Source organism: Fukomys damarensis, unplaced genomic scaffold (genome assembly GCF_012274545.1).
Source record: "Fukomys damarensis isolate Sample0158 unplaced genomic scaffold, DMR_v1.0_HiC HiC_scaffold_2, whole genome shotgun sequence".
NCBI lineage: Eukaryota > Metazoa > Chordata > Mammalia > Rodentia > Bathyergidae > Fukomys > Fukomys damarensis.
In genome coordinates, this window is record NW_022900914.1 from 51593936 (window position 1) to 51613204 (window position 19269).

The following is a 19269-nucleotide window of genomic DNA, read 5'->3' on the forward strand; positions in this document are numbered from 1 at the left end:
GACTTATTTATTTCACTTAGGAGTATATCTTCAATATGTATCCATTTTCCTATGAATGAATCTATTCTCTCGCTCTTTATGGCTGAGTAATATTCCATTTTATAGAAAAACCACAACTTCTTTATCCAGTTTCCAACGGATGGGCAAATAGGTTGTTTCCAAGATTTAGCTATTACAAACTGTGCCGCTATAAACATGGGTGCACATACTTCTCTGTGATATGATTCTTTCAGTTCTCTTGGAAAGATACCCAACAGAGGGATGGCTGGGTCAAATGGAACCTCCAGTCCAAGCTCTTTGAGGTTTTGTTTTTAATCTGCATCTCTCAAATGACCACTGATCTTGAATATTTTTTCATATTTTTATTTAGTATTTCTACTTCTTTTTCTGAGAAATGTCTGTTCATTTCAGATGCCCATTTTTGGATTGGGTCTTTAAATTTGGGAGATCTGATTTTTAAACATCTTTATATATTCTAGATAGTACATCATTGAGGAAAAGCTGATAATTATTTTTTGCCATATTTACTCTGTTCGTTGTTTCTCTTGCTGTGCTAAAACTTTTTAATGCATTCCACTTGTTGAGTCTTTGTGCTAGTTCATGTGTGATGGAGGCTTTGTTTATGAAATCTTTTCCTTTACCACTGTCTTGAAGAATTCAACCTAACCTCTCTTCCAGCTGGTTTAATATTTGTTTTAATATTTAGATCTTTAATCCATTTCAATTTTAGGTTAGTCCATGGTGAGATTTTTAATCTTTAGTAAGTTGAAACCCAGTTTCTCCAGCACTATTTATTAATAAGACTATCTTTCCTCCAGTGAAGGTGTTTGGCTCCTTTTTAAAAATGAAATGTTTGAGTGTGTTTGGAGTTTTTTTCTGCATCTTTTAATCTGTTCCTCATATCTGTTTCTTTGCCATTTCCATGTTGTTTTTATCACAGTAGTTTTATAGTATAGTTTCAAGTTGGAGATTGTGATACCCTCTAACTTGTCTTTGTTCCCTAGAATTGCTTTTGCTATCCTAGGTCTCTTCTTGTCTGAAATTAATTTTAGGACTGTTTTCTCAAGGCCTGTGAAATATGTTGTTGGAATTTTAAATGGGATTTCATTGAATCTTTAAAGCAGTTTTGGAAGGGGCCATTTTAACTATCTTGGTTCTCATACCCAGGAACAAGTGATGTCTTTCCATTTCTCTGATATCCGCTTTAATCTCTTTTTTTCAGAGTGCTATAATTTTCAGAGTAGATTTCTTTCATTAGGTTGATTCCTGGGTAGTCCTTTTTTTGGATGCTATTGTGAAGGAAGTTGTTTCTCAGTTCCTCTCTCTGTGAGTTTCTTGTTCACATACAGAGAAACTATTGACTTTTTTGTGCTAGCATTATATCTAGCTACCCTACTGAATTTGGTTATTAACTTGAGAAGACATTTGGTGGAGTTCTTGGGGTGTTCTATATAGAGTATTATGTCATCTTCAAATAATGATGATTTAACTACTTCATTTCCTACTTTAATTCCTTTAATTTCTCTTGTTTAATTGCTATGGCTAATAATTCCAAACTCTGTTGAACAGGAATGGTGATAGTGGACATCCTGTCTTATTCCTGATTTTAACATGAAGGATTTCAGTTTTTGACCATTTAATATATTAGCTATTGATTTTCCATAAATGGACTTTATCAGGTTGAGATAGAGACCATCCATTCCAATTTTCTGTAGGGTTTTTATTATGAATGGGTGTTAGATTTTGTTGAACAGGTTTTCTATATCTTACTGACATGATCATATTTTTTTATTCTTGGCTGAGTTAATATAATGTATTACATTTATTGATTTGTGCATGTTGAACTATCCTTGAATCCCTGGGATGAATCCCAGGGTGTTGGTCAGGGTGTATTATGTTATTGGTGATGTTCTGCATTCTGTTTGACAATATCTTATTGAGGATTTCTTAATCTATGATCCTCATTGAGCTTGGCCTATAGTTCTATTATTTGGTTAAGTCTTTTTCTGCTTTTGGAATCAAGGTTATGCTGGTTTGTTGGAATAAATTTGGGTATATTGCTTCGCTTTCAATTTCATTAAAGTTTTAAAAGAGTAGTTGCAGTAGTTCTTCTCTAAATGTCTTTAGATTCAGCAGTGAAGCCATGAAGACCCAAGCATCTCTTTGTTGGTAATTTTTTAATTATATTTTAAACTGTGCTGATTGATGTTGAGTTGATTAGAATGTTCAGGTCTTCTTCTTCACTTTTACTATTCATATGCATCTAGAAATCTGTCCATTTCTTGTGTATTTTCCCACTTATTGGCATGTAGGTTATCAAAGTAGGCATTGATGATCCTGTGGATTTCTGTTGGGTATATTGTAATTTCTCCCTTTTCATTCCCAATTTCATGGATTTTGGTCTTTGCATTCCTTTGTTTTTATTGTTATTGTTAAGATTGGCTAAGGGTTTGTCAATTTTATTTATTCTTTTGAAGAACCAACTCTTTGCTTCATTAATTTTTTGTGTTCTCTTAGTCTCCATTGCATTGATTTCTTCTCTGATTTTTTATAATTTCCTTCCTTATATGAGCTTTGGGTTTGTCATGCACTTCTTTTTCTTGAAGCTTGAGTTTCAGCATCAAGTTATTTAATTGAATTTGCTCTTTCTTTTTCTTTTTTGGGGGTATTTGGAATGAAACTAAGAACCTTGCACTTGCAAGACAGGTGGCAGAAGCACTGAGCTAAATCCCCAGCCCTTCTATTTTTCTAATATGAGTATTTACTGCTATGAATTTCCCTCATAAGACAGCTTTCATTGTGTCCCATAGATTCTAATATGTTGCATGAGAATATTCATTTAATTATAGAAATTGTCTAATTTCTTCTTTAATTTCCTTTGTGACCTATAGAGGACTGTGCTACTGATTATGCCCCAGGCAAGCCATAGAGTGTTAACTCTACAACTGACTTGTTTACCAAAGTGAGTCTGGCTGAGACCTGAGTGCGCAACAAGATCAAGGACAAGCATAAAATCCCAGGAAAAAAAAAAAAAAGAAGTAGGTGATTCAGATTCGAGATGGTAGTAAATGTAGTCAGCTGACACTAAAACATGCAGCAAACACTTTTTCCCCAAGCTGGCCTGCAGTATTGAGATAATTTCTGCAAAAGTCTGGATTCCAAAACAAAGCCAGATAAACTAAAACTGTGCTCTAGCAGACACAAAGAGATTTTACAAGAGAAATTGTTACAAATTTTAGCTAAATGATAGATATATCTTTGTAACACTTTGAAGTGAAACCTTCACGTTAAAATCAGGAGCAAGTCAAGGATGTCCATTATCACCACTCCTCTTAAATATAGTTCTGGAAACATTAGCCATAGCAATTAGACAAGAGAAAGAAATTAAACCAATAAAGATAGGAAAGGAAGGAGTTAAACTGTAATTATTTGCTTATGATTTGATACTCTACATTGAAGACCCAAAAGACTTCTAGACTTATTGACACTTTTAGCAGAGTAGCTGAATACAAGATCAACACCCAAAAATCAGTCTCCTTCTTGTATACAAATAGCAGACTCATAGAATAAGAAATTAAGGAAACAATTCCTTTCACAATAGCACCTCAAAAAATGAAGTATCTGGGAATCAATCTAAGAAAAGAAGCAAAAGACCTCTACACTGAAAACAACAGCACTCTAAAAAATAGATCAAAGAGGATATAAGAAAATGGAAAGATATCCCCTGCTCCTGGGTAGGAAGAATCAACATAGTGAAAATGGCCAAAATTGCTATACAGATTCAATGCATTACCAATTGAAACTCCAACACTATATTTCACAGAACTAGAAAAAAGAATCCAAAAATTCATTTGGAACCACAAGAGACCTAGAAGAGCAAAAGCCATCCTAGGCAACAGAGACATGGCAGCAGGTATAACAATTCCCAATTTGAACTTATACTACAAAGCCACTGTGATAAAAACATCATGGTATGGGCAAGGAAACAGACCTGAGGTTCAATGCAACAGATTGGAAGATGGAAAAAGAACTCCCGATGTACTCAACAACATCATCGTTGACAAAGGAGCTGATCATCCCCACTGGAGGAAAGATAGCCTCTTTAATAAATGGTTTTGGAAAAACTTGATCTCAACCTGCCAAAAATTAAAACTAGACCCTTATCTTTCACCATTCACTAAATTAAAATCCAACTGGATTAAAGATCTAAATATTAAAAAAGAAACATTAAACTTGCTGGAATATAAATTAGGCTGAAATCTTGAAGATGTTGGCATAGTAAAAAACTTTATGACCAAATCCTCAGTAGCACAGGAACTAACAGAAAGAATCAACAACTGGGATCTCATCTTATTAAAAAGCTTCTGCACTGCAAAAGAAACCATCAACAGAACTAAGAGATAACCTGCAATGAGGGAACAAAATTTTACCAGCTGCTCCTCAGACAAAGGACTATTATCTAGAATATATAAAGAACTCAAAACAACCAGCCCCCCAAATATAAAGACCCGATTCAAAAACTGGCATCTGAAATGAACAGACATTTCTCATGCAAAGAAGTAAAGCAGCAAGTAAATGTATGAAAAAACGTTCCACATCACCGGTCTTTCAAGAGATACAGATGAAAACAACACTGAGATTCCACCTCACCCCACAAAGAATGGCTGCTATCAAGAAATCAACCAATAACAAATACTGGTGTTGTTGTGAGGAGAAAGGAACCCTTCTCCATTGTTGGTGGGAGTGCAGACTTGTGCAACTACTATGGAAATCAATATGGAGATACCTCAAAGAGCTGCGACTAGAGGTTCCACTTGACCCAGCCATCCCTCTGCTGGGTATCTTTCCAAAAGAATTAAAAGAATCATACCACAGACATATATGTGCACCCATGTTTACAGCAGCACAATTTGCAATAGCTAAAACTTGGAAACAGCCCATTTGCCCATCAGTTGGAAACTGGATAAAGAAGATGTGGTTTTTCTCTAAAATGGAATACTACTCAGCCTTAAAGAATGAGAAATTAGACTCATTCAAAGTAAATGGATACATATTGAGGATATACTCCTAAGTGAGATCAATAAGTCACACATGTGTAAATACCAAATAGTTTCCCTGGTGTGAATAAACTATAATAATACATAAGTTCCTAATGAGATCATTGAGAATATGAAATAGGAAGAAAGGGACTAAAGGTGTAGGGAAAATGGGAAGGGTAGGGGAAATGTAATAAGGGAAAGGAAAAGATATGAGAAAATGAAAAAAATGGAAATAAAATGTTTTTAAATGGGGAGGGACCCAGGGGGTGAAGGGAGGGCAGGGACAAGGGGAAAAAATGAGAACCAAGACTTGTCATATAAAGGTACAAGATCCCAATAATGAATTTAACTGTACACTGTATACCTAAAATGTGCCAGTAAACTCAGTGAGGTGAAAAAAAAATAAAGAAAAAAGAACAATTTGAGTTGATGTTTAATTGGTGTGTTTAGAACATTTCTTGTGCAATGCAAATTCTTGAATTGTGATTTATGGGGTTAATTTGATCTGGTCTGTACTTTGTTGAAGAACTGCAGGTTACTGCAGCTGTATTGGCAACAAGTCAAATTTTAAAATATAACAATGTGAGAACAGGAAAAAGGGGACACTTTAAAATTTTAACAGGTGAAATGAAGTTTGTTATAGAAAGTTTATAGTAAAGTGAGATGGAGGAAAATATTTAGAAGGCTATAAATAGAAGAGATACACTTTTGATACAAAAATATTTTGTATCCTTGTCTTGTTAGAAGGATAAAGAGAGATGAACAAGCTCAGAAGCCCTATGTACATTGAGAAGGTGTGAATAAGTGATTTATCAAGGAAATATGGATGTTTACTTGTTGGTTAAAAGTTTGTTATAAAAGGTTTGCATTTAGAGGCATAAAGAGACATATCAATTAACATCACTTAAATATATTACTGTAACATGTTTACATTGGTTGTCATCAAAGTGCTAAATTCTAAATATGTTATTGTGATGTTTATGTTGGACATTTTCTAGGCATTAAATTTTCTGTTAAAAATACAAGGTTTTATTGAAAAAACGATTTTGGTACCAAACTGAATTAAAGGGCATAAGTTTCCATACATATAATTGTGATAATTTTTATTGTTAATTTTCTGACAGTACAGGTTTTCTAATACAAGTTTATGATAATAACTTTCTTTTGATTCAGGTATTTACCTTTTTAATTATAGTCCAATTTCTTATGATAACAGGTACATTTATAGTCTGATGTATTTTCTTTAGGTAGCATCCTATCAAAGATAACAGGTGGGATTTTTTTTAACAATGGCTATTTTATACTAAGATGAATATTTAAATGTGTTACAAAGAAAATGTCATGATGTTTGTCATGCTGAAATATTATGTGCGGCTCTTGGTTTAAAGCTTTTTTACTGTCAACATTTTACAGGAATTCAACTATTAGAATAACCATGACTGATAATAATAAATATATTTTATATTTCAAAGTGTTTGATATACAGACAAAATCATAATAATTAAGCTCACTACTGTATAGGAGAAGGATACATTGGGACATAGGTTGGAATAGGAACTGCAGTTGTGGTTCTGAACATGGAGCCACAACTCAGAAGTTCAAGGCTGCAAACAGTATTGAGAACCATCTGATAACATTCTGGGAACAGTCTGTTTTGAGAAAGTATATGAATAACTAGAATCAAGTGTTCATAAAAATATTTTCTAATACTTTGCTAGAGATAATCTGTAAGGAACTGTTTATTCTCAAAGAAGTATTATACATGTATCTAATAAACACTGAGGTTGGTGAGAGTTGGCTGCTCCTTGCCTGTGAGCTTTAGTCTTCTACTCCTTGGAAAAACTGCATTCCTACTGTCTGGCTATCCTTCACGTCCCATATAACAACTCACTACTCCCATTGAAATGTTAATCTTATTGATTTTCTTTTCTGGGTGTTCAATAACTTAAGTTTAGAGACCAGAGGTAGAATGGTGACTGGACTAAGAAGACAACCATTATTTTTGCATTGGCCCTTCAAGGTCTGCAAACCACCTAGGACATGAGAGAACACTTTCTACAAGATCCTACAACTTTGGTAAGTCACCAACCTCCTAACCAGGGAGATTGTTGGACACCAAAAAGAAAAGAATCAATAGTGTGCCAAAGGAGTGTTACTCATAGGGCAAAATCTCCTATGATTTCACAGGAAGCAACATGGTCAAGCAAGGCCATGACACATCCTGATGGCTGACACTGACAGGAACTAAAAAGTTCTGTACAGGGCTGAAAGTAATACCTGTGGAGACATAATTGTCTTTGATAGACAGAAAAAGCTTAATTTTAGTTAATATAGGTCTCACTTTAACTTGGCCTTGAACACCCAATAGAAAAGTATAATACAAAGATATAAAAAGTCAATAATCCAGTCAATAATCTATCCAGTAATAAAGCTGGATAGAAGAAGGGGCTCCAATTGCTGATCCCTACTGGCAATTTGCCACAACACTGGCGACTCATTCCTGTTATGGGTCAATAAAAAATCCATGATGAAATTAATAGACCTCAATGAGAGTTTTAAAGTTTTAGAAAAAAATATTTTTTAAAATTATTAAATTCTCAAAAGTTTTCAAGCTAAAATTAAAAAAAATGACAAAATATCAGATTTATAGATAACCTCCATTAATTAAAGGTTTTAAGAGCCAGCAGGTTGCAATCACTATTTTAATTCTTTAAAAACATTTTCTAGCTAGGGATTTAGCTCAGTAGTGCCACCACTGCCTCAAAAGCACAAGGTCCCGAGTTTGAGTCCCAATACCACACACACACACACACACACACACACACACACACACACACACACAAAAGAAGAAGAAGGAGAAGGAGAAGGAGAAGGAGAAGGAGAAGGAGAAGGAGAAGGAGAAGGAGAAGGAGAAGGAGAAGGAGAAGGAGAAGAAAGAAGAAGAAAGAAGAAGAAGAAGAAGAAGAAGAAGAAGAAGAAGAAGAAGAAGAAGAAAGTTTTTAAATATTGCTCTTTCTCAAACCTATTATTTTTAGTACTCATACCTTAATTATACATGCTCTAATTTCTTTAAAAATTGTTTATTCTTGTCTATAGATGGCCAAACTTCAAGTTATCATATAGATAAAATCAATAACAAATGTCCTAGATTTTTTTTTACCAAAATCCTCCACATTTACTTTATAAAGAGTTTATAAGTGCCACATGGTTTTTTATTTAAGGACTATTAAATTAGCTCTCTGAAGAGAGCCCCTAAGTGCAGTCTTCCCTATATGAACCCTTCTCAGCCCAAAGCAGTTGGATTGAAACTATGCCCTTTCTCCCCTAAGCACAGTGGGGTTGTTCTCTATAAAGGGAATTATAGACAGCTAAGAAGTCCTTGTGACATAGGTCACAAGGCCATTGTTGGACATTCCTTTCCCTAAAGGCACAATTACATAAATAAGAACAGGGGTACAGCTACCATCACATGCTCAATTAGATCTTGTTACTTTCATTTTAAATATTTCAGATCCACTAATGGAAAGTAAATATATGCTAAGATCTATAGACATGTCCTAGACATCAGTGTTGTCAAAGTATGAACTAACTAAAAAAAGATAAATGAATTCATATGATTAATAACATAGAGGCCAAAGTATGCTTATTTTTCAATAGAAAATCAAACGATTCTGTGGCCATCATCCCAGAAAATACCACAATGGACCTGTTGCAGCTGCTGTTTTCAAAGAGAGAAAGGGGAGATTCAGAGGCACATAACATTGGCTATGCCCAAGATAGTTTGTAAGGAGTTAACTCCACAACTGGCTTGTTTATATAGAAGTGAGCCCAGCCAAAACCTATGTACTGAAGACTCACACCCAAATTCTGTCCCCCAACTAAAACCTTCAAACTAGATCTTAGCCAAAAGGCTGAGAAGAGATGACAATGCTCTAATTACAATCATATATTTTGTCTATTGTGTTCCTAATTTAAGAATGCTTTGTCCTTTATGAAATTTGTTTACATTCATTTCCATAGGAACAACATACCACCTTTTCCCCAACTGATTGCCAATAAAAGTCAGTGCCTGGGACTTTCTAGTGCCTTTGTTGGTTACGCCTGTATTGGTGATCCTGGCACCCTGCCTTCTCTCTCTTAGTTCTGTCTCTTACTGTAGTTTTTTTTCCTCAGGCCTACATCATGCACAGGGCAAGTGGGGACTAGAGGTTTACTGAAAGAGTCTCTGGAAGTAGCCCACTAGTTATTCAGAAGTGTGTTCTCCAACTTTCACATGTTTATGGAATTTTGTGGTTTCTTTTGCTATTGATGTCCAATTTCATCGCACTATGGTCTGACAATATACAGGGGATAACTTTAATTCCTTTGCACTTACTTAAACATGTTTTATGAGTGAGTATGCAGTCTATTTTGGAGAAAGACCCATGTGTAGGTGAAAAGAACATGTATTCTGATTTTGTGGGGTGGAACACTCTGTAAACATCTGTTAAGTCCATTTGTTCAAGAGATTCATTGATTTGTAGTATTTTGTTATTTTTTTTCTAGTTGCTCTATTTGTGACAGTGGGGTATTGAAGTCTCCCACTACTATTGTATTAGCATTTATTTGATTTTTCATGTCCATTAGTATTTCTTTTATAGAGTTGTGTGTACTAGAGTTTGGTGCATATATATTTATGATTGTCATCTCTTTGTCTTGGATTTTTCCCTTTACAAGGATGTAGTAGCCTTCTTTTCTTTTCTCTTAGTGTTGGTTTGAAATCCACTTGATCTGCGAAGAGGATATCTACTGCTTTATTTTCAGGTTTCTGTCACATGGGATATTGTTTTCCTCCCTTTAAATTTCAGCCTGTGAGTTTCTTTTTAAACTATGTGTGTTAATTGTTTCTTTGTTTGTTTGTTTTGTTTTGTTTTGTTTTTGTTTTTTGAGACAGGGTCTCACTATGTAGTTGAGATTGAGACTAACCTGGAACTCACTATGTAGCCTATGCTGGTCTCAAACTCCCAGTGATCCTCCTGCCTCAGCCTCCCAAATGCTGGAATTACAGGCCTGAGCCACCACACCCGGTTTAAGTGTGTTACTTGTATGTAGCATATTGTTGGATCTTGCTTCTTAATACATTTTGCCAATTTGTTTCTTTTGATTGGTGAATTGAGACCATTAACCTTGATGGTTACAACTAATATAGATTGACATCCTTGCCATGTGTGTCATGTGTGTTTCTTTTTGTTGGATTATCTCCCTTTGCATTTAATTTCTTGTTGTCCCTGAAGTATTCACTCTGCTGGGCTTCCTGATGTCATTGTCTTTTCCTAGGATGCTGTTTAAAATATTTTGGCATGCTGATTTGGTATTCATGAAGCTCCCCAGGTTCTCTTTGTCATGAAAGTATCTTATTTCTCCATCAATTTTGAAAGATAACAAAAAAGACCCAATGCAAAAATGGGCATTTGAAATGCACAGACATTTCTCAGACAAAGAAGTAGATAGGGCAAACAAACATATGAAAAAATGTTCAGCATCACTGGTCCTTTGAGAGATGCAGATGCAGACAACCCTGAGATTCCACCTCACCCCAGAAAGAATGGCTGCTATCATGAAATCAACCAACAACAAATGTTGGTGGGGTTATAGGAAAAAAGAACACTACTCCACTGCTATGGGAACATAGACCTGTACAACCACTGTAGAAACCAGTATGGAGACACTTCAAAGAGCTAGGATTGTAAGTCCATTTTGATCCAGCTGTACTCCTGCTGGGTATCTTCCCCAAAGAATTAAAAGAACCATACCATAGTGATATATGTGCACCCATGTTCATAGCAGCACAATTTGTAATAGCTAAAACCTGAAGCAGCCCAATTGCCCATCAACTGAAGACTGGATTAAAAAACTGTTTTGGTTTGTTTGTTTTATAAAATGTAATACTACTCAGCTCTAGGTAAATGGGTGCACAGTGAGGTGATACTCAAGTGAAATAAATGGGTCACACATGTGTACATACCAAATAGTTTCTCTAGTGTAAGAAACTCAAAGTGTAGATAAGGACTAAAGTTATAATATAAAATGTAAAATAGGGAGAAAACTGTCAAAGGTGAAGAGGAAATTGGAGGGGCAGAGAAAAGGAAAGAAGGGAACGGAATTAACATGAGAAAAAGAAAAAATGGAAACAAAGTCTTTGTAGATAGGGAGGGAGTGAGCTAGGGGTTGAAGGAAGAGGAAGGGAACAGAGAAAAAATAAGAACCAAGGTTGACTATGTAAAGGTACAAATTTCCAACAATGAAGGTTGTTATAATACATATTTTAAATGTACCAATAAAATTAATTTAAAAAAGATGCTTTGCAGGGTGCATCAATCTGGGTTGGAGGTTGTTTTCTTTTAGGCCTTGAAATACTCTTCTTGATTTAAGTGTTTGTGTTGAGAAGTCTGCTTTGATTCTAATGGGCTTTCCTTTGTTTGTGATTTTTTTCTTTAAGTGCTTGTGGTATTTTCTTCTTCTGTTGAGTTTCTGTAATCTTAACTATTATATACCCAGGTGTAGTTTTTTTTTTTTAATCATGGCTAGTTGGAGTCTTGTATGGTTCCCTTATCTGTTTGTCAAATTCATTTCCCCTGCTTGGGAAGTTTTCTGCCATTACTTTTCTGGACAGTTTATTTTTTAATGTTGTTTGCACTCTCTCCTATTCTTTGACTATGATCTGGGTTACGTTATTTTTCTTTGCATCATCTAGCCACTGCTGGATTGATTTCTCATAGTCCCTTACTATTTTAAAGAATTTTTTCTTTTCCTGGCCACTGACTGCAATCCTGCCTTCTATATGTGAAATTCTGTCCTCACATTTTCTCATTACACTGTGTAAATTTTCAATGGAGTTTTTAATCTCCTGGAAAACTGTTTACATCTGTTTTATGATTTCATTTGATTGCTATGTTGGGAATCCATCATATTCCTCAATTCAACTATTTTTTATCTGTGCCTGCACTGTTTATTAATCATGTCTTGCACTATAGACATGATCTCCGTTGTTATCTGAGAAATTATTTCTGATTTTATTTTTTTCAGATCCTCTTTCATTGCCAGTTCAGAGACCTGGAAGTTTCATTTTGAGTTCTGTTTACATGTCTTCTTATTTCAACAGATGCAGCCTGCTGTAACTTTATCGAGGCAGCTTTTAACTTGCTCTGTGGGCTTCAATTCTCAGCAAGCCTCAGATAGGCCTTCTTTCTGCTGCTCACCAATTCTCCAAATCCTGTGTGCAGAATGGTGGCATTCTGGATGCCTGCACTTTGCCATTGTCTGTACAGGGTCCTGGCTTAGGCCTGCAGACACTTAGGATGGTATCTGGGCTTGCCCCTTGTTGAGGCCTGCCCACCTGTATAGCTGTTGTCTGGGAGGGCCTTTAGCTGGGAGCTGTGCACCTGAGTTGCTGGTGTCTGAACAAGCTTCTGGCTGGGGTCTGGGCACAATTACTGATGGTGCCTGAGCAGGCCTCTGGCTGTTGCCTAGATGCCTGAATAGCTCTTTCTAGATGAGTCTTTGTCTGGGGCTTGGGCTCACACTGCTGGTGTCTGGGTCGGGCACTGGCTGGGAGCTGTGCACTTGTGCCACTCTGGTCCAAGATTAATAGCTATAAAAATATATAAACAGATACATTTGTTAATATAATTTTATTAATAAAACAAGTGATGAGCTGGACTTTGCCTCTGTTTTACAGTTCATCCAGTTTTGTTTTGTCAGTTACCTACCTTCCAGCAAGGATAGTTCTTGCAAGTAAGATGGCAACAAGGAATGTAAGATAGACATTCAACTAGTACTGAAATTTTAAACAAATTTTGCTTAAAAGAGCATATGAGCCTAATTACATGAGCAGTGGTATAAATCTAAGTTATTTATTATAAATTGTTCAGAATTGTCAAATATGGCTTTTAACTCTTTTTCTTGAGGATACAGTGTGCTCTGAGTATGTACTCAGAGGACAGAAAAGCACACAGCCTGGCCAGTCTCCATGATTAGTACCTTCAGTACAGATGTATCTGTATTGTTGAAAAAAACTCAGTTATATTTTAGTGTGTAATCATATTAACAAAACACCTTTTTCTTCTGAGTCATTGTGCTCACTGCTCAGAAATCAGTCAGTTTTCTGAAGATTAGGAATCAGACAAGTGTTTGACTTTTTTTTTCCTTAATAATTTAAGATTCTGAGAACGGACCAGAGCTCCTTCAGAGATTTAATTAATCTAATGATCATTTTGACTGAAAATGAAGGCACTTAATATTGTCTACATCGAATAAAGAAAAACTGAATTATACCATGTAAAAAGTCCACTCAATAAGAGCTTTCACTCCTTTATTGCATGTCAGATCCTGCTCTCTTGCTTACTTCTTCATTTTCACTTAAGACAGGTCTCCTCAGAAATATGGCATTTGACCAATGAAAAAAGTCAAGCATCTTGGGCATATCTTTGGAATTTCTATCTATCAAAAAATCCCTTCATCTCAATCATCATTTAATTTGAAGCCATGGTGCCAATAACTTTCTTCTGAAGATGCATTCCATATACTGAGTCTGGGCAGAAATTTTCCTTTCCAAGTTAACACACTGGTATACAGTTATTTTACAAGCTTCATTACAATTCAACTCTTGCTATTAACTTGAGGAAATACCAACAAAAGAGTATGATGGAAGCTGCTCAAATTAGGATTTAGCATAACTTTAGCTTGCATATTTTGTGATTTGCTAGTGAGCACTAGAGCAAAGAGAAGCAGGGAGGTTTGTTCTTAAGAGCAGGAGAGTTTTAATAGAAGACAGACTGGTACACACTCACAGATGCATTCAGTATTGACAGAAGAAAATTTGGATGGCAGTTGCTCACCACAGGGACATTAGCACATCTGACTCTCACATATACTAGGTGAAGTCAAATAGTATTTGACAGCACTGAAGTACTTCAAATACCAATTATTTTCTTCATGATACTGACTGCTTCTTGGTATATTTACTATTTTTAATTTTATGTTATTTCTTCCTCTCTTGCCAAAAGTTGACCCATGAAATATACAATATGTTGATGTTTTTGAGACATTTTAGCTTACGTTTAAAAGTGTGTGTTCTTAGAAAAGGTTTTATAAATTAAGAGCATCATTTTTGTTAATACTCCGTCATTTAAGTACAACAAAACTAAATATTCCTATTACATTTCCTGAAAGTCTGACACACCTCAAAGCAAACAGAATTAAATGGGACCTGACAAAGATCAGAGACTGATATATCAAAGAAATTAAACAAGGTAATGGAAAGTCAACAGGATAAAAACTAATTTAGGGCTGAGCCTACAAGTTGGATCCATTGACCAGATTTTTATAATACATACCTTTATTATTAATGTTGTTAGGCTATAAGTAACAGAAATCAAACAATTTAGCAAAGCAACAAAATTTTATTTGATGAATATTTGAGTTGATTACAACATTAATAAAATTGTTGTATAGTTAAACTACAAAAGAAATATGAGTAAAGGCAGGTTTGAGATGCTTACTAGCTGGATTTTTGTAGGTTGTTTTTCTCTAAGTCACAGCTAAGAAGATAACACTCCTGGGCATCTCTAGTCTTTGGCTTACTCTATTTGGATTTCAAATGCTAAAAAAAAATCTAAATGTGTTAATATTCTACCATGAAGCGATTCAGCTATGACCACATATACATGATTATGTAGCACAAACACAGCCAATAAAAATTCACCCTATTTGAACACTAGAAATCTATTATTCTCTACATACAAAGATCACCTTAATAACATGATTTAATATTTGTCTATTATTACATACTATCATAAATATACTCACATTATTTTGAATAAAAGACTCAATATATTCACTCCCAAATCATTCATTTAAATTTTATGTTACATAGTCTCTGGTATAGTTTACATTGTTAGTCAACTACTTAGTATCTGTCACTTTTTCCTTTTCAATCATCACTCCAATTTTAGCTAACATATTTTATCTCTTCTTACACTATGGATAATACTTACCTTTTGTTGTTGTTGCTGTACCAGGAATTAAAAACAGGGTCTCAAACTTACCAGGCAAGTACCATGCCAGGAGATACATCCCAGCTCTCATTATAATATTTACAGGTAACTGTGTCCTCAGCTCTACTAGTTTATGTGTAAAAGAATCTCCCTTGGTCTCAATTATTCTTGAGATTTGGGCCAATAATTCATTTCTAGCTGTTTAGTTTTGAGGAAAAAATTCTCATAGTTACTTGGAAAAATATCCTGATGAGAGTGATAGGAAAAAGTAATGAGCTCTTTTACCATGGTGTTTTTGTGTTCAGAAAAAAAGTTCATTTTGCTTAAGGCTACTGGATTCTATCTAATATAGAAAAAAGCAATAATATACAGAAGATGAGAAAGATAACTTGAAACATATGAAGTTAAACCTGATGTACGTCTGAACTTTCACTTATAAGACTTAATTATAAACACTTTTAATTTAGTTTGATATTACTTGCCACCCAAATGATTCTTATATGTATTTTATTTTTTAAAACCAAAATATCTTGTTCATGTTCATTTTTCCTCTACGTCTTGAACATATCTCAATTTTCTTATACGTGAAGAGAATAATAGTAATTTATCTATTTACAAATACAATATGCTATATATTTTAGTGGAGTGAAAGAAACATCCACATTAAAATATAATGTTAAGTGAAATAAATCAGATGCAGAAATATAACAATATTTCTCTTATAGGAGAAATCTGAATTATAAATAAAAAGCAAATTAAGAATAGATAATAGGGAGTAGGGAGATCTTTCTTAAATGAGAAGAGGATCAAGAGATGGAGTTGTGGACAGAGGAAAGGAGATAAAAAAGCATTAAGATATCTTATGTACATGTACTAAATCCACATAAATATTGTAAATATTATGCATTGCAAACATGTATAGTACTAATTAAAAATAAATAAAATATTATCTATACTTAAAACATATTTTTGAATTTGCAAATAGAATGTAGTGATGACTTTCTGCTCATGTTATGCTTTCTATATTCCACATGAATTTTTGAAACTCTATTTGCATTGAGATGCAAAGAAAATTCTCAATCTTAAGGACATAATATCTTACACATTGATATGGTAGAATAGGATTCAGCCAACATGAATCATTCATTTTCTGGATATTATTATATGATACCCATCATATTTGTTCTGGATGGTTAGATTCAATAACCTTACCAAATATTCTTTTTTTTTATAATTTCCCCATTCATATTAGGAATTCCATAAAACTAGGTCATGTTTTCCACTTTTAGCGCAGTGAAACCATAAGTAAGTTCATTACTTTGCATAATAAAGCCACTAGGTGGACAACCCCAAAAAACAAAATTTTTAACTTGGGCTATGAGGTATAATAATAACAGACACTTTTATCTCATTCAGCACAACTCCCTTATTCATGGTACTGGCTTTATATCTATGGGAAAAACAGAATCCTATCATTGAAATTTGTTGACCTCAGATTACAACTGGCTTTTTACTACTTAGGGAATCAGTTGCTTACACCTTGTGGATAGAAAATAAGACCAGTGAATATCACAAGTAATGGTCTCTTGTCTGTTTCTCTTATTTTGAATTGGTTTCTTGGTTGGATGCAGAGTATAAAGCATTGAGTAATTTCATGGATGAATGATATTGACAGTAGCAGGGAAAGTAACTTCAAATCTAGATTAGGTGTCTATTTGGAAAGGAGAAATCTTTGGCCCCTTCATGATAGAAGGGGTCACATGTAATCAACCTACTCCCAGAGTGCTAGCTGGTCCCCTAATGCACAGTGTCATCTCATGAATTTGGAGTTGATCTTAGCAACAGGAACAGCCATATCCAGCCTTGGAAGGGAGAATTCTGAATGGTTAAAAACATGGATAATCCAATAGCTTTTCTTTCTGCTGCTTTGCTTCTTAATCTCATTGTATAAAAACTTCTTTGCCTGGGAAAAGAAGCTACTGGATATCCATGAAGGCTTATTCTTCCCTGCTGACTATGGGCAAGCTATTTTGAAATGGTAGCTTTCTGGTGCACATTCACATAGAATATAAATATTTTCAGGATTTAACAATGCACTTTTTAAAATATCCTATTTAAAGATCTATTGCATAATGTTGGATCTGTCACAAACCAGTGATTTCCTTTTACAAGCCTAAGGCCTCTTAGATCTTTTGCTACATTCTCTTTCACCAGGCTTCTTGCCACAAAATTCTTTTGTGGATCTTACTTTATTGGTTGTCTGAGCAGACTATTATTCACTGTCTAAGAATTAGTATACATTGTGTCTTGAGGCCCTATCTCCCTTTGAGACAAAGTGAAAACCAAGGAATAGCTTTTGAATACCTGCCAATGGGAAGATTTATTTTATTCATTACCTGATAATGCATGGGAAGAATTTTAATACTACTGCAAAATAAGTATCACTAGTTTTACCATATTGTGTGATGGCATCTCTAAATCAGGCTTCAGTTTTTCATATTCACCAGCTTGTATTATACAATGAAGTCTTGATGTACAAAGTCAGAAATCCATAGAGGTTGTGTTTGTAAATGCTTGTGATTTCAGGTTCTGTTTGGAATTACTTTCTGGTGGGTTGCTGTTGGATGTTCTTAACCAGAAAAATTTGAAAATTTCTACTCAGTGCTGCCATTCTGGTCCAAAGGTCATATGGATTCCTCTGTGATCAGGAGCTCTTTCTTAAAAACAACAGTTTTCTAGTAAATTAATTCTGATCTCAGAGTCTTCTGTTCCACTTTGCTTATGAATCAGTGTCACTTGTTTTTGTGGTCTGTTGTAGTGATATCAAGCACCTGATGACAACAGAATTGAGGCAGAAGAATTTATTAATTATTGTTAGTTAATGTTCTATTAATTATTTTCTTCTGCCCTAAAGGAAAACTACTTTTTTTTTTTGTACCAGGGATTGAACTCAGGTCCTTGCACTTGCAAGGTAGGCCACCAAACCACTGAGCTAAATCCCCAGTCCAGAAAACTACCCTCTTAATAAATACTGATTTAAATCAATGCTTATCTGACAATTTTATGGGGCTAAGAATCTGGGTAGAGATTACTTGAGTCCTACTAGTTCAAATTTTTTCAAGAGGCTGAATCAAACCCAGAGCTAAAAGAATATATGTGTTAGAGTGCAGATAGTTTGCTTCCAATTTGGTTCATGTGGAGATTGGTGGATTTAGTTTCTTGAAGCTGTTAGACCAAGTGTTTCAATTTTTTAATCAAATGTTCATTATAATTCTGTGACTGAAACTATGAGAGTAGAAGAAGCCAGTTATATTGATTGTAGATATGATCATTTTAACATATTCTATTTGTTAAAAGTTGGTAGTTCCAGCCCACACTACTAAAAGCTGAAAATATTTTGTTCATCTGCAAGAATGGAGAAAGAACACCCAAATACTATGTATATAACCTGCAAAGTCCCACTAAGCACGACATGCATTGTACCTCCTTCCTAACAAATATAGGCTATGTCTTCCCATGAGGGTTGATGATAACTTTTCCACTGAATACCTATCCAAGACCACTCCAGTTGATATCTTCACCTTGGCTTTTTCATGTTTCCTTGTTCCATGACAGCTGCGTTTCAGAGGAAGTATTCCAAGCGAGAGTATGTCTGCACCTTTCTCGAGGTTACAGCTATGAAGCTGGAGTAGTGTAACTTCTGTCATATCCAAGTCAAGTATTTACAAGGTTGTACTGATAGGAAAGTGTGTGGGCCCATTGTTTGATGGTAAAAATGTCAAAGGATTTTGGGGGGTCATATTTTAAGACTGCTCCTGTGGTGAATGTGATTCTTGAAATTTTCTGGCTCATCTCTGTTATTGCCAGTTTATTTTTAATCATCTAAATCTTTTGTCATAATGCTCTTATATTCCTGTAAAAATCCTTCCAGAATTTAATTTCTATGATCTTAACCTAGCATTTGTACTACACAAAAAGCTTTATTCAGTAGAGGCAGATAAATTCCCTGAGAGTTTTCTTTATCATGAGCTGTCATTATCAGTTTATCTATCATTGCTGTAAGAAATCTAAAAATATATTTTCCATTTCTCATTGTCCCTTTATCATTGACCAACATTCAAATATCAAATAATCTGAAATTTGAAATGCAGTATCAGAGTAAGAAAGAAGAAAATTATACTTGTTCAGAGACAGTT